At 34.8% G+C, this 14,124-nt stretch overlaps 1 long non-coding RNA gene across 1 annotated transcript in view; it reads left to right on the top strand.

Annotated features, from left to right (window-relative positions):
• The window catches only part of LOC136833626 (uncharacterized), a 15,488-nt gene extending 9,974 nt beyond the window's left edge, over positions 1 to 5,514 (top strand). The window contains exon 4 of the long non-coding RNA XR_010851536.1: positions 5,345 to 5,514. This is a non-coding gene — a long non-coding RNA (uncharacterized lncRNA). The remainder of the gene's footprint in view (positions 1 to 5,344) is intronic.
• The last annotated feature ends 8,610 nt before the right edge of the window (positions 5,515 to 14,124 follow it).

The raw sequence follows: 14,124 nt of genomic DNA, 5'->3' as shown, positions 1-14,124 counted from the left end.
CCAGCTGAGATTCGAAGAAACACTTGTGGAAGTTTAAAAGGAAATGTTCTATTGCTGAATATATATATATATATATATATATATATATATATATATATATATATATATATATATATATATATATCATGTTTTTCAGCCTGAGCAGAACATATAAAAAGTAAGAGAAGCTTGGTTTCTAAAGTACTGTAGATGTCGCACGGGGAAGATTCTCTTGTAATATCACGTCACAGTAGGTCTCTTACCTTGAGGAACGCCATGTTTCCACCACTTGCGAGGAGAGAGAAGTAAAGACTAGTGTGACAATGACAGCCTGGCTTGGGTTTATATAGGAAAGTCGGCTTCCGTGACAAGTCTCAGGTAGCGCTATGTCATCATGCATTCCTGCATACTTGATCTACCTTGTAGCCGTTGAAAAAAAAAATATCATGCACCACGCGGAAGACACGCCCCCTCACGTACATCATATATTTCCATACATTTTTAATGACTCTGGTATGGTGAAAATGTTAGGCAGATAGGGAGAGGGCGTGTGATACGGAGAGAGAGAGAGAGGGCGTTGGTTACAAGAAATAGATGGGTTTACAAAGAGAGAGAAAGGTGAGTTTACACACTCTCAGGTTGCGTGCCGAGTGGAGCAGTTTCTGTGTCAAAACTGACAACAACACAGGTCTATGTAGAAATGTGTATTTTCATAAAAAAAAAAAAAAAGTTAGACTCGTCTTCCTAAAACATTAACAATTTCATGGGACTGGAACGATAAGGAACAGACAGAAAAGTAAGCGGAAAAAATATGTATTTATGTATGTAGCCAAAGTATGTAAACAAATCTTCAAGTGTCGATATATTTAATGTGTTAAAAGATAGATTGTTGAAGTTAAAGAATGCAGATATCACAGGTGTCCTAATATTTTGGTGTTCGGAGCACTCCTAACCTATCTAAGTAAGATCATTAATATTTTTGGTGTTCAAAGCATTCCGGTACCATCCAAGAAAGATCAGTTAATTAAATGGTTAAATTGACCTCTAAAGAAATTTAAAGTCGTATGTGGCAGGATAAAAACTGAGCACCTTAGTTTAGTACTTTTTTTTATCAAATGTGTCTGTCTCCTTTGGATTCACTGCTTGCATTCAAGGGGATTTTTCTTCTTTGAACGTTTCTGACAGGAATGAATGGAAAAACGCAATTCGTCCAGTAAAGTGCTACAACTTCACATCCACTTTGAATTGTGGCTTTTCCGTGCTTTTTTTGCAAAGACCTTCTGCTTCCTGCAAGTTCTATTCTAGCCAGTCTTTTATTCAGTTGATTCTAAGTAATTCCACCTCTGCTCTGTTGGTACATTTTTTAATAACTGTTCCATTTAGCCAGAGACAAAGTACTACAAACAACTTTTCAACTGGTGCTATTCTCCTTTCTGTTCGAAAGGCAGTATTTTCCTCACAGTTCTATTCAACTGAGACAAAGAATTTCTTTCCTTTCTACATGAACTATTTTAGTCATTGTTATATATATATATATATATATATATATATATATATATATATATATATATATATATATATATATATATATATACCTGTCACTTTCACCAGGTGTATATGTATTCTTACTAGGCTAAATGACCTCTTAACTTCCGGACATCTTTACACTATTTTTATATGTTTTTTTCGTGAGCCCTGAAGCCGAGCAGGAACAGATAAACCTTTCGTTTTCCGTGGCTGAAGTAATTTAATGAAAATATGCAATGGTTTTCAGGCACATAATCGAATGTGAACTTTGGCATATGTTGGGAATAGTTTTAAAAACTTGAAAAATTATGTAAGTATTTAAAATTTCTTGCGAATACTTTCTATAATAAGAGACTGCACATACGTGAATACAGCACATCTAAATATTTAATCAATCCAATAGCTGCTCAGCTATGATAATGCATGCTAAACACCATACTTATGTATTACTGTATATCTAAATACCAGTATTAAGCTAAAGCTAGTTAACGTTAAAATCAAGTACTCAGAATTATAGTGTGTTCTTCCCAGTGAGAACACACAATGCAACAGGTCATGGTGGGCATGACAAAATGAAAGCTCGCTCTTCACTAAAGTATTCAGACACTAACATAGAAGCCCTTGATATTTCCGTGTCTTAAAGCTTCACCTGCCAAAAAAAAAAAAAAAAAAAATAGCGGGGGGAGCATACAAAGATCATAGTTGTTTTCAAACCCATTTTAAGCCCTGATTTCGACCTTGTGCATCAAAGAGAACAGTGAACGCCGCCTTTCAGCTGAGATCTTACTTTTTAGTGTTCCTGCAATCCTGCTGATCCTACAGCCTTAGTTATCGCAGTCTCAAGGACCTTTGGTCAGGTCTCGTCATGGTCCTTGGTAAATCAAAGCAGCCACCAAGCCAAGGTGCTGTGGAACGTGCCAACGGAGACATCAAGGATATGTTGGTTTCCTGGATGTCAGACCATGACATTCAGGAATAAAATGTTATTATTTGTTTTCAAAACGTAAAGAACTCAGCCCAACACTCAAGTATTAATAGCACACTATACTACACTAGAGCCTACAATACCAGCTGACACCCCTGAGCATATTTCAGGACTGGAATCCTTAATTCACACTTACCAGCAGATACAGCTGTCTGTACCAACAGCACGTACCCTTAGCCTGCATCACCATCCCCCACCCATGTCGAGCCTCCATTATTCAGTCCTTTTCCACTTGAAAGACGTCCGTGTGAGACAACAGAGCAGAGAAGAGTGCGGGAGGAGCGAAACTCTTCTAAGCAAAACGCTTTGTAAACCTCTGCCTAGATTTGAAGGCAGGGGTATCTAGGAGTAATGTTACAGTGGACAGGGGAAAGGGGATACTTGTGACACCTTTGATATCGTCGGTGATCATGATGAATGAGTCCTGTACACCATAGCCATTCATAGTGGGGAGCTCAGAACCAGATATTTACGCAGTCAGTTTGATCTTTGCCCTCAGAGATTTCATGTTCAGTCGGATGTCAAGCAAGACGAACCGGTCTCCCTTCGGCAGGCTTTGAAATTTACAACCACAATGATAAGTGTTTTAAAAGAAGGAACTTTGGTGCTGGCAAGAAAAGGTTTAGTACAGAGTGATGCAAGCGTTGCGAGGCTAAGTACAAGTGTAATACAGTAGATGTTGTCTTAACAGTCTCATATGTCTAAATAAGTGGTTGAAAAATCGTTAAAAATTAGCTAATGTCAGATATTAGGTACATGGAGGTCAAGTGTTAATTGAGAGTCCACAGAGAGTTATCAGTGTTAACATCATTACTGAAACATTCAGTAAATGCTTGATCTTTTTTAAACTGACTTGTAGCCGTATGTATATTTCGCACTGGGTCGTTGCAAGTCGTGTCTCTCTGAGCCAGAACTGTGATAAGTGATATTTTACTTTGTGTAACGTCTGTGAAATTACTATTCATGTTGAGGTGCGATTTTGAAGCATACGTATTTGTACAGTGCTGGGATATGTTAAAAAAAAAATGGCAAAACGACGAGTCGAAAAGTGCCGAAAATAACACGTCAAATCGTCATAAATGACTCTGGTATCGAAGTTAAGAAAACCGTCAGGTGTTCGTAACTGATCCTACTGACCAAGTTGTCTCTACCTTTCCAAAGGTTTTATTCACCTATTGGCTGCTCTAGAAGCAGGAGCTCGTGCAAGCTTATTGCTATGGTTGAAAAAATATTTCCTGTTTTATTGTGAAGTTTTGTTATTTATATGAGTCAGTTCCATGTTGCATGTGACCTCACACGTTTACAACTTTTGGATCTGCGTAGATAAATATTTGAATAATTGGATTCGCAGTGTACCCGTGTAATTTTTATTAAAAAAAAGGTATTCATGGAAGATTTTAAATATTTACATAGAATTGTAAATACTTACAACTGCGCATATCATATCTCTAGTTAAGTCGTGGACCGGAAAATCATTACGTATTTTTTCTAAAAAAAAAAAAAAAAAATTCTTCTGGCAGGTTGTGCAACGACGGTAACAATTTTTCAGCCATTTCACGTAATACCTGAATATTTTAGGCATTCCATGAAATGACCAAGTCTAACAGTCATGCAGCGTGTTGGTTAAAACTTTCGGCCATTACGCAAAATGACTGGTTGTGCACTTTTACTGTAAAATGCACACACACGCACACATACACATATATATGTACATTTGTGTGTGTTTGTATATATATATATATATATATATATATATATATATATATATATATATATATTTATATATATATATATATATATATATATATATATATATATATATATATATATATATATATATATATATATATATATATATATATATATATGTATATATATATATATATATATATATATATATATACATAAAATAACATTATATATATATACAGAAAATAACACACATTTTTACTCATGACTTTTTATACTTTTACAAATGTTAAGACACATAATCCATAAAAATCGACCTCTGTATACCACTGGAATATCTTCCAGTCCAAGATAATCATATATGATAAGTGTCCATGCCCTGGCCAAGATTCGAATCAATAAGTAGTTAAATTGACATGAGTGAGATGACTTATCACTCAGCTATACATATACGTCCATCCATCCATATATATATATATATATATATATATATATATATATATATATATATATATATATATATATATATATATATATATATATACATACACAAATATATATGTATGTATGTTTGTATGTATGTACACACACACACACACATATATATACACACACACATATATATATATATATATATATATATATATTATATATATATATATATATATATATATATATATATATAGTATGTATACACATATACAGTGTGTGTGTGTGTAAAATCACCATCAACATTATGACCTCCACCGTAGTTGGACGAAAAGGGCCTATGTGAAATTCTGTCTCACATGCAGTTCCGTTGTTTTATCTTCCACAAATCTCCACTCGTCACCAGCCTCCCTTTTCATAGCTCTCACCCAAGCAGATCAGGGTCTTCCAACTCCTTTGGTGCCTGGAGAAGGCAAGCTGACGCCCTCACATAGTATTCTCGGAAGGGTTGCGCATAAGACATGTCCAAAACATCTCCATCTCTCTTGCATCATTATCTCGTCTACACAAACAACTCCCATAATTTCTCTCATGGTATAATTTCAAAGTATCCTGCCATCTAACTGTGAAAAGAGAGTGTATGTGTTTACTTTTTACATTAATCTGTATTATTTCTTTTCGTTTTATTTGTCCGTGGTTAGTTTTTTATATTTGTTCTTATTTTAATTTTGCTAGATGGAGTTGAAGAGATTTAGAAAGGAAGGGGAGAGTGCGTTCAACATGAAGGCAACAGAGCAATGAATAGTGAGTTAGATGTGGTTTTGGTGAGCCTTCTGTGAGGTAAGTGTAAGAAACAGTTTAGTTTGTGGAAGTTTCTTTACAAATAGTTCATCCGCGATTGTCCAGTTAAAGAAGAAATGGGCTTTGAATATATATATATATATATATATATATATATATATATATATATATATATATATATATATATATATATATATATATATATAATATATATACACTATATATATGCATATATATATGTATATATACACTATATATATGCATGTATATATATAATATATATACACTATATATATGCATGTATATATATGTATGTATATACTATATTATATATATTTTTTGCCTGTGGGTGCGTCTGAAAGTTGGGAAAATTAAGAAAGAATATAATTAGACCAGCCATGGGTGCTGAAGAAGTATTCGATAAAATAAATTTTCCGGTAAAGAACCGAAGTAAAACTCATATTACAGCACATTTCTTGAAGGCAAAGGCAAGAAGACCCTAAAGGAAAACCGAGGCAATTAAAATGAATGAAAACTCAGCGTGCAAGCTCCGTATCGAGAGAGCACAGCAGAAGCCACATGCAAGACCCGTAATGATTAAGCATAAGTGTGAGGTATGGCTGGATGGCGTGCTTTCGTCCTTCTAGCAGGCACTCATGCCGCCTGAGAAAAAGAAACTCTGATTACCCACCTCGTGGATTAACTCACTTCCCTTGCTTGGAAACAGTTGGAAACTGTGAGACTTAGAACGTCTCATAATTGTGATGGAGGGAAGCATTTTTTTTTTAAATTGCAAGGGTACAGGAATGATAGAGGGTACGGGGGATAGAGCTACTAGTAAAACGAAGGGTAAAGAAGGAGATAGGAGAAAAACATGCAAGGAAAGAAGGTAAGAGAAATCAAGAACAACATATATATATATATATATATATATATATATATATATATATATATATATATATATATATATATATATGTGTGTGTGTGTGTGTGTGTGTGTTTTATATATATATATATATATATATATATATATATATATATATATAAATGTGTGTGTCTGGGTGTGTATATGTGTGCGTGTTTATGTGTTTGTGAGAGATGAAGAAAGTACAGTTACACTATATCATTTGCTACCAATGAATATGCGAAGGAAGCAAAAGAATGTCATATCCGAATAGAGTCATGTGAAAAACAGATGCTGAATACAGAAGGAAATGAAAGAAAGAAAGTAGCAGACATGAGACGTCATTGTGGGAAACGGATGGTTCGTAAGGCGTGCGTTAATTCGGTGCTTGGAAGAAACAGGAGCAGGGAGACTAAAGCACTGAAGTTTTTATACGTCGAGGTAAATTTTAGAAAGACAAGGTTGTGATATTCATGAAAAACTGGAGGAGATGGAAGACAAAGCTCGCGGTAAATGTTTTCTGGAAGTTCCTTCGTGAGCTGAAGCAAGAGCCATTATTCAGAACCAAGGGGAAATCCCCTCCGCTTTTGAGGAACAAAGTCATCGTAAATCATGGATGATTTTCAGTCAAGAAAACCTCTCGATTTCCTTTTTACTTATTTGTTTTCGAACCGGTGCACGCTTCGTTGTTGCGCTGTGTTTGGAAACTCGACATGGAAAAGAATTTATCAGTTATTTTTCTGTTCGTGTGAGTATTTCTGTTCGTATATGAGTATATATATATATATATATATATATATATATATATATATATACATATATATATATATATATATATATATATATATATATATATATTTATATATATATATATATATATATATATATATATATATATATATATATATATATACGTGGCCAAGAAAAGTATATCTAGCTCTAATCACAATTTGAACGACATCTGACTGATTTGGCCACACATGTAAAAACAAGCAAGTTAACAGTAAACGTAAATGGAATTTAAGGGAAAAGCAAGTTTTCACTAATTAGATTATAATTACACAGATCAGAAGGATATTACACAGGGGCTCCTCACTAGCTCCTTGGCACTGCTCTTACATTAGTTCACAAATCAAATAGTCCCAATAGCAAAATAAGTTACAATCTATGATGAAACTTCTTATATAGAGAATTAAGCTTACTCTGAAAATAATCACACTATGGTATGGAACCTCTAAAATTAAATATACAGGAACTCTTGCCACAGCGGCATATAAATCTTCAGAGATTAATCTTGAAAGAACCTTCCACATCAAGAGATCAGGAATTGGCACCGTGGGCAGACAGGTACGCACACAGCATCAAAATCACCCATTGTGCAAGACAAACTCACTATCACTTGGTTTGTAAGGAAAACATACATTCACTTTGGGAATGCTGAAGGCTGAGAGGGAAGCAATGAAGAATAGCAAATTTCATGAGTATGCTTACGTTAGTTGAAGTGAAAACACTTCACTTATTTGTCTCAGAACTCCAAGGGGCATGAATACTAGAAAGCATGAAAATTATAGTGGAAGAATGGGCGTCGTGACAAACTCCAAATCCAACTGTACCTTTTCCTGCAGGATGTGTTGTCTTGATGTTTAGACCAGACTTTGTAATCAAGGCAAGGGACTTTTGGTGGGACTGTGTTAGCATGACAAAGATGGACTAGGACAGAGGGCAGGGAGGCCGGGGACCGGCCTGGCAAGGATTCTGCTCTGAGTCTGGCTGGTAATGAACTAACTTCTGCTTGACCCTCAACCTGTCTGTTATATAGCTTTTCATTCCCGCCTTCCAGCCTTAGTCCCATGTGGGTGAATGTGTGTTAACGTGCCAGCTTCCGCCTCGCGTCTTGTTGATATCCACGAAAGCAGGCGCTTGAATAGGGAGATGGAACGACAGTACCTGAGGGAAATTAAAGGCAGACAAAAGCGGGATAATAGGCAAAGAGAGAGGGGGTGGCGATTCTTCATCGAGACAGCGAGGATTTAGCTAGTGCTGATGTCCAGGGGTGTTTTTACTGCTTTCCTATTCCTTGATCTGGGTATTCGTTTTTTCTCACCATATTTTACATTATGTTTGAATTTTGAGTTAGTTTTAATACATGGAGCTTTCACATGCTATTGTAAGTAACAATGGCATGTTACATATATATATATATATATATATATATATATATATATATATATATATATATATATATATATATATATATATATATATATATATATATATATATATATATATATATATATACATATATATATATATATATATATATATATATATATATATATATATATATATATATATACACATATATACATACATACTAGCAGATACTTCTCGCTCCCATTTGCTAGTCCATGTATTGAGATTGAGATTCGTGAGTGGAAAATTCTTTCAAAAACTCATTCAGAAAAATATCTTGCTACTCATAATAATTAATGTTTGTCCTTGAGCTTTGTTGATGGTTATTGCATACACTAACTTCACAGGAAATTGTCTGCGGCAAAGATTGAATTGCACAGTGACATCGTCTTTAGTGTTGAGCGTGACGCGGGGAAGAAAGTGGATTATACCTCTTTGAGTTCCTTTAATAATTTTGACTTGCAGTACCATGTGGCCTGCCTTTGTGCCACCCTTGGTCTGCCAGCAGCCAATCTTTGCTCGTTCTGTTCGTCAGTTTCTGTCACTTGCCTCCCCATTTGTCTTTGCCTGTCTCTTTCCCGAGCTGCCATTGGTGGTTCCGGACCATCACCAGCAGTGCTTGCTGTTGTTCTAGAATTACCCACTGAGTCCATTTCAAAACGAAAATAACAAAGCTTAGCCAAAAATCTTTATTATATACCGTTGGGTCATTTCATGTTGAACAGTTCGGGACAGTTATTAAAACGTTCTTGAAGTTCTCTTCACAACTCTGGGATCCTTTGAAGCAGTCTTCAACTCCTGAAGCATTCCTGGAGAAACGCCCATTGGATTATAACGTCTTCTTAAATTCTCAAAGACTCCAGGATCCCATGAAGCTGTCTTCAGTTTCTAAATGGATTCCTGTCAGAAAGAAGTCCAGAATCTCTCCGGAATCATTTCTTGCATCTCCTGGAGAAACGCCTCTTGGATTATAACATCTTCTTAAATCTTAAAGACTCCAAGATCCTGAAGCCTTCGGAATTCCCAGAAGCCTACCGACACACACATCCTGACACACACAGATACACAGATGCAGAAAGGCAGCAAAGGAGGACACACACAGATGCAGAAAGGTAGCCAGGAAAATTAATATAATTTATTTGCAGTATATGTGTATAGTTAGTTAGTTAGTTATAAATGATTTGTTTAACCAGACCTATGAACTCTTTTATATATATATATATATATATATATATATATAAATATATATATATATATTTATATCATAAAAATATATATATGATTTATATATATATATAGAAATATATGAAAAGATATATATATATTTTATATATATATATATATATATTTATATTTATATAACAAAAATATATTGACATTTATCATTTGAAGCCACAGAAAAATTTGAAAAGAAACGACATATTGCCAGTAATTTATATATAACATATAAGGTGTATTATATTATATAAATATATTGACACTATCATTTCTTTTCATATATTTTCCTGTGGCTTCATATATATATATATATATATATATATATATATATATATATATATATATATATATATATATATATATATATATATATATATTTGTGTTCAAGTCTGTAATTCCAGTTGTTTGTAAATGCCAACACCAGTCAGGTCTGGGTCGATCTGTCTGATAAAGAAAAATAACACACATTAGGATTATGTATCCTTGTATGTATGTATTCTTGCGTTCTTAACTTATATTCTCTTGTAAGTGAATAAACAAAATAGTTTTTCACTTCATGAATCGTATTTCTAAATATATCCGTTTTTATCCTTTTCACTTCATCGAGAGGTGGGTGAAATCTTCCTTTTAGAGCTCGAGTTCAATTAGTTTGTCATTTAAATCTTCCTTATTACCCCTCACGCTTATCATACATATATACAGGATGTTTCGAAATTAGAGGCACCCCCCCTACAGCATAAACTAAAATTGATATGGACAAAAACAAAAGCAATTCAGAACAGGTATTTATTTAAGTTTCTCTCTGAGTATTTAATATTTAGTGTGGCCTTCATCTGCTTGTACCACAGCCTGCATTCTTGAAGGGTATGATTTCAGCAAATCGCAAAAAAGCTGAGACTCAAACTCCATTTCCCTGAGCACTTCGGTCATCTCTCTTTGCAGGTCGTCAAGGCTTAGTATACCATCATAGCTCACTGTGCGCGCTTCAGCACGATCCTTTAAGATACTACCAATGTTTTCACACACATTAAGGTCAGGGGAGCTACCTGGAAATTCACTTGATGGGAAGAAATTGATACCACTGTTTCGAAGCAGTTCCTGTGTCTGAAGAGCCTTGAAAGAATGGTGCCTTATCATGCAAAAATGTGACTTCTTCAACAGATAACACATTTTCAGGATCTTTGAGGAAAGGAAATTTCTCTGAAGTATTTGCCATTCCATGACTGTCCTTTTCTTTGATGATCCACATTAACCATTTGGCTGTGAAACAGAGAAAAATTCCCAAACATTCAGGAAATTTCACAACTTGGCGATAGCGCACGTCATCGCTGATATCATCCAACTTTGCAGCCCAAATGATGTCATTTTCATGATTTGGCTCCCTGACTGTATAAATGAAGAATTCATCTGATTTGGCAACATGGAGAGAGTCAGCATCATCCCAATCTTTAAAGGCGGGATTCCACCAGGGCAACATTGGCAACATGTAGCATGCGACTTGACTGGCTTTCAACAAGTATGTTGCATGCGGCTTTCATCCTGGAGACATGTTGCCTGTGGCAAGGCAACATCGTTGTTGCTTGTAGCATGCTACATGCTATGTTGACTGTTGAATGCCACAAAACCTTTTCAACCAAATCAACAAAAACTAAGCCAGTTGTCATCACGATGTCTCAGCAGACGGTCGTTGCTGCTGCATATCTAGTGCTGCGCAATGCTCGTAAAAAAACTAAAAGAAAGCACCGATGTTGGAAGAGAAAACTATTTATGGGCGGTAGCATTGCTCAAAATGAGTTTTTTGAAAAGTTACTGTCTGATGACCAATCCCTGTTCAAGAACTTCTCAGGAGTTTGGAGGATTTTAATTACCTTCTCGATAAAGTTTGTCTCAGAATCAGGAAGAGCGACACGAATTTATATATATATATATATATATATATATATATATATATATATATATATATATATATATATATATATATATATATATATATATATATATATATATATGTATGTATGTATATATATATATATATATATATATATATATATATATATATATATATATATATATATATATATATATATATTATAAATAAAACCCCTATAATCTCTACAAAGCTAAATATAATCTTATTTTGAAAATAAATAATGCTTTATATAAAGTGTTTTAATAACGCCAACTTTTGTGGTAACTCAGACTAAAATGAAAAGTATATTTAAACTTTAGCTTTTGTTTTTCAATTTATTTTCGAGGGTGTTTTACTTGTTAATAATAATAATAATAATAATAATAATAATAATAATAATAATAATAATAATAATAATAATAATAATAATACCTTACCCCAGCACATATTGGTTGCTCAGCTTGAGATGAATAGCCAGGCCTTGGGCTGTTCACATCCAGGAGGAACAGAAGCAGGTCGTAGGCAAACCACTTGCTACTCTTGATGGGAGAAGATCCAGATTTTGGGGACGGGGTGTTAGGCATCTGTGTTCACGGTGAAAAGCGGTATGCAAATTCTTGATCTTCTTCACCATTGCCACGTCACAATTAAATTTCTCAGCTAATCCCCGTATTGCATCTAGTTTAGCTTGATTATTCTTGTATTCTTGCAAGCATATATCCCACAGAACTGTCAGTTTTCTATACTCTTCTATAAATTCTTCGGTTTCTTCTTGCGACCAAGTCATCTTGTTGCTTTCAACATGGAATCCTTCCCGCGACTGGTGGGAAGGCGTTCAACACTAGGCAACAGGCTAAATCATGTGGCATGCGTCAGGATATACGGCAACATGTTGCCACCTGTTGCATGCCACACAGTCGCATGCTATATGTTGCCTTCTGTTGAACTGGTTGAAACACACTTAGCGTATGCAACAATGTAGCATGCCACATGTTGCCAAAATGTTGCCGCGGTGGAATCCCGCCTTAAGAAATGAACCACAAAACCATGCACAGTCTGCTCTCTGTTGCTGTGTGATGTTGGGGTTGCTGATAACATGAAATGGCTTGATACCAGATTTTTTCAACTCACGATATACTGCACTATAACTTCTCTTCTTTCCCCTTTTTGTTTCTAGTTCAAGCGCCAATTTACGTAAAGACTTTCTTGGTCTACCCACTGCCTCAGCTATGGTGTCTTTTGTCTCCTGAGAAAGGACTTCAGGCCGTCCAAGATTCTCACTCTTTTTGTAATGACAATCATATGGATTTTTGTTCCAGTTTCTTTTAACAATGGATTCATCTCTTTTGATGTATTTAGCTATCCAGGAACGTGAAATGAAGGATGCGCCAGCATCCCTGGGCTCTCTGAAGGTTATAGCCCGGATTCAGTCAATCCATCTGATTTCCTCCGAGTTGTTAGCCATGGCTGTATCTAACTCTGTCACTCAGTCTGAAAATACGAGAAATGTAAAATAAAAAATAGCTTAATAGAAACTTGAAATAATGTACTTGGAGATAGGCTATAGCAGAAAACTTCATAACTTTCCATTTGTTCTGTGGAGGGGGCCTCTAATTTCAGAAACACCCAGTATATGTATATATATATATATATATATATATATATATATATATATATATATATATATATATATATATATATATATATATATATATATATATATATATATATATGTATATATATATATGTATATATATATATATATATATATATGTATTATATATACTGTACATATATATATATGTACAGTATATATATGAATTGATTTGTCATCTTCTCGACCTTCTCGGTATCTTGGCTTTTGGCTCTCATGGGGCACAGTTTCAAAAGAGGGAGAATCGCTACTGAGAGTGATACACGCAAAAGGAGCAGCATTACTTGAAGAAAAGATTTCACCCTCCAGCGTTAAAGCACTTGATGGAAAGGATCCCCTGCTTCACCGCGCGAGTCCTTGCGGGTCATTGCATCAAGGCAGGAGGATGGGGTAATGACCCTTAGGGGAAATCATCCGCCTTGTCGTCGGATAGCCATAAATAAGACACTTTATAGCCGTGCCCTCAGATTAGCTCCCGACATGTTCTATCACTCACGCTGCGAGGTAAGTTTTCATCATTCATGTTATGGTCGCCTACGGCAGTCTTCTAATCTTACAGATTGCGAGCACTCCTCTTACCCTTCGAAATAGTCTCAGAAAAAATCAGTTTTCTCTCTATGTTAAGTAGAAATACCTTGTAATTTCAGCTGCAGAATATTGTGTTGAATATAAATTATTCTGCCTCAAGCGCGAGGTATTTGATTCTGCACTATGACACTAGCGCCCATGGAAAATATTTTTCTCCTTTATTCCGTTTTCTTTGTTTATGAAGATTGTATTTTTAGAAGGTAATTCTTCATCCAAATCTTTACGTCAGACAATAAAATTTTCATGAA

The sequence above is a fragment of the Macrobrachium rosenbergii genome, chromosome 4 (assembly GCF_040412425.1).
Source record: "Macrobrachium rosenbergii isolate ZJJX-2024 chromosome 4, ASM4041242v1, whole genome shotgun sequence".
Lineage (NCBI taxonomy): Eukaryota > Metazoa > Arthropoda > Malacostraca > Decapoda > Palaemonidae > Macrobrachium > Macrobrachium rosenbergii.
The sequence above is the reverse complement of the archived record's forward strand: the minus strand, read 5'-3'. Positions and strand labels throughout refer to the sequence as shown.